The following is a 3,668-nucleotide window of genomic DNA, read 5'->3' on the forward strand; positions in this document are numbered from 1 at the left end:
CCGAAACCCTGATTATCGTGAAAATGAGTTAAAGCTCGTTATTTGAGGCTTAAATCGAACAAAGTTAACTCCGAAAGAGGTAGGACGCGTGATTAAAAAAAAAAAGAGGGAGAAAAAGAAACCGGTCCGACGACCTCCCGAACGGCCGAAATTGAAGTGTATAATACACGTTTTTTCGGATTCCGGTCCCGAAAAAATCTCCGGAAATCGTGATAGTAAGTTCACGGGTCAAATAAAGCGCCACGCAAAATTTGAGCACCAACGGAAGACATTTGGGGGTGCCGGTGGGCTAGAAACCGGGATTTGTCGAAACCAACAATCACGGAATCATCGATCAATGAGAGAAGAAGGCGTGGGCACCAAATGTCGGGAATGAGCGTGCAATGGCTAGACCATGGGGTACAAGTGCCGAGAATAACAAAAAATGACAAGGCATAGTCACCCAAGTGACGGGAATGGCTAGGCCATATGCGCAAATGCCAGGCCACGCCACCATGACCGGCATTGCTTCGCCATGAGCAGCAATGGCTAGGCCATGTGCGGCAAATGCCTAGGCCACGGGCACAATGACCGAGCATTGCCTTGGCCATGTGCGGCAATTGCCTAGGCCACGGGCACAATGACCGAGCATTGGCTTGGCCATGTGCGGCAAGTGCCTAGGCCATGGGCGGCAAGTGCCTAGGCCATGGGCACCATGACCGATCACTGCCTAGGCCATGTGCGGCAAGTGCCTAGGCCACGGCTACCATGACCGAGCATTGCCTAGGCCATGTGAGGCAAATGCCTAGGCCACGGGCACAATGACCGAGCATTGCCTTGGCCATGTGCGGCAATTGCCTAGGCCACATGGGCACAATGAATGACCGAGCATTGCCTAGGCCATGTGAGGCAAATGCCTAGGCATGAGCAGCAATGCCACCACGGGCACAATGACCGAGCATTGGCTAGCAATTGGCCATGTGCATGGCAAGTGCCTAGGCCATAGGCGGCGGCAAGTGCCTAGGCCATGGGCACCATGACCGATCACTGCCTAGGCCATGTGCGGCAAGTGCCTAGGCCACGGCTACCATGACCGAGCATTGCCTAGGCCATGTGAGGCAAATGCCTAGGCCACGGCCACCATGGCCGAGCATTGCCTTGGCCATGAGCAGCAAGTGCCTAGGCCGTGAGCAGCAAGTGCCTAGGCCATGGGCACAATGACCGATCACTGCCTAGGCCATGAGCAGCAAGTGCCTAGGCCATGAGCAGCAAGTGCCTAGGCCATGGGCACCAATGACCGAGCATTGCCTAGGCCATGGGCACCAATGACCGAGCATTGCCTAGGCCATGTGCAGCAATGACCGAGCATTGCCTAGCCATGGCCGAGCAATGCCTAGGCCATGTGCAAGAATGCCTAGGCCATGAGCAGCAAGTGCCTAGCCATGACCGAGCAATGCTTAGCAATGACCGAGCCCTAGGCCATGGGCACCAATGGCCGAGCAATGCCTAGGCATGGGCACCAATGATCGAGCAATGCTAGGCCATGGGCACCAAGTGACCGAGCAATGCTAGGCCATGGGCACCAAGTGACCGAGCACTTCCGTTGAATAGCCATGCCTAGGCATTTTGAGGTTAGTTGCCTAGGCCATGGGCGTGAAATGCCTACGCCAAGGGGCATTTTGAGGTTAGCTACCTAGGCCATGGGCACCAAGTGACCGAGCACTTCCGTTGAATAGCCATGCATAGGCATTTTGAGGTTAGTTGCCTAGGCCAAGGGGCATTTTGAGGTTAGTTGCCTAGGCCAAGGGGCATTTTGAGGTTAGTTGCCTAGGCCATGGGCGTGCATTGCCTAGCCACGGGCGCCTTATAAAGCCATGCGTGGGCATTTTTCAATTTGGAACGGATTTTACCGAGCAACGAAGCGTGAAACGCTAATTTAGGAGGTTTCTAAGGTAATTATATGATAGGGTGACCACGAGTCATAAAGGACAACCAACCGAAAGTCATCCCGACTCGGTTACCTCGATCGCTCCCAAGACAAGCTATGAAAGGCTATACCTCAACTACCGATACTAAGATCCCGGTAACCGTGCCCAAATACTTCCTAGAGTTGTTGGTGACGGTCATAGGGTAATTTTAACAAGGAACGGACACTAGATGCTTGGTTGGTCCCATACGACGCACCACACGCACACACACCCACCACAAAGGGAAGCAACACTGACGCGCCGTGAGCATTTTTCCACTCGGGACATATTTGCCCGAGCAACGAAGCCTACAAATGCTCAAAACCATTGGTAGTGTGATATTAAGGTGCAAGGTGGGTGGAAAATGAGGTGGAGGATGCCCAAAGTGCCCAACACAACCCACACAAAGGGCACACCCAACACGCATAGAGACACCGCTCGCCCCGACGCGGTTTCCGAGACCGAAACGAGTCCGAATAATTTTTTTCTTGAGCCTAAAACCAACTACTCCAAGTTAGCTACCCAAAAACTTTCCAACCATATATCAAGCTCCCAAATTGAAGCTCATTTGGTCCTAGGTTTGTGAAAGTATACAATGGTTAAATTACTCTTTCATGCGTCCCTTTTACAATTAAACTTTCGCACTACAGGTACCTTTCAAACTTGCAACATATAGATTAAGGGGAAACTGATTTACAGGTATCATCCATGGAAAGTTACTAAGGCTATGGTGGACACTACAAAGAAGGCGCCGCGCTAGTTGGGGAGCCAGTTTGAGAGGGAGGCTTCAGAAGTGATCATGGTCGAAAATGGTGAGTGTAGGAGAGGACAAAGGAGGGGATGACGCCGGGCTTATGAGGAACATGGTCGAAGATGTTATCGTGATCATTCTGGATGTAGGGAATATAGGAAGTATCGGGGAGGGTGGAACATGGTTTCAAGGGACATGATGGTGTGAGGGTTGGTTTGTGGCTCCAACAGGGGTAGGACTAGAGGTGGGAGAGGAGGGAGGAGTTGTTAAGAAGGCCAATGAATCTTTTCAGCCTTAACTCTATGGTTGGAATCAGAGCTTGGAATCGGAGCTTGGAATCTGTCACTTAGAGATAGCTCTCTTTCTCTTTTAATCTTCGTAGTTTAGAACAAACCATCAAAACCCCCAATAATCAGCATACATTTTCCCATCTCCATGTGGATTCGATACCCGACTAATGACGCCCGTCAATGGTTGAGAAAACTTGGATAGGGAAGTTGCTAAAATTACTAAATGGAATTCCCTAGCTTTACCTTTCTACAGAAGGTATTTTCCACCACAGGCCAAATCACCACTTTTACACAATTGAAGATTTGAGTGAAGCTTGGACTAGGTTCAAGAATTTGGTTCGCTCTGTACCTCACCATGGGTTCCAACGATGGTTCTTATGCACCCAATTTTACAATGAGTTGTATGATGACCAAAGGGCCGTGTTGGATGATGGAGCCAAAGGGAGATTCCAGAAAAATGTTGAAGATGACAAGGGATGACGTCTTATTGAAGAAATAGCCATTCATGTAGCGGAGTATGGGAATCCCAGAGGAGGTAGACGGGTAAGTCAATCTCTAGTGGTTGAAGTGGAAAGTCCTAGTGGAAGGTTTGATAATTCGAATGATTCTACAAACTTCGGCTGCACATGACCAAGTCCATGCTATGATTGAGCAAGAGGAAATTTGTGGTAGATGCAGTAC

The sequence above is a fragment of the Silene latifolia genome, unplaced genomic scaffold, assembly GCF_048544455.1.
Source record: "Silene latifolia isolate original U9 population unplaced genomic scaffold, ASM4854445v1 scaffold_443, whole genome shotgun sequence".
NCBI lineage: Eukaryota > Viridiplantae > Streptophyta > Magnoliopsida > Caryophyllales > Caryophyllaceae > Silene > Silene latifolia.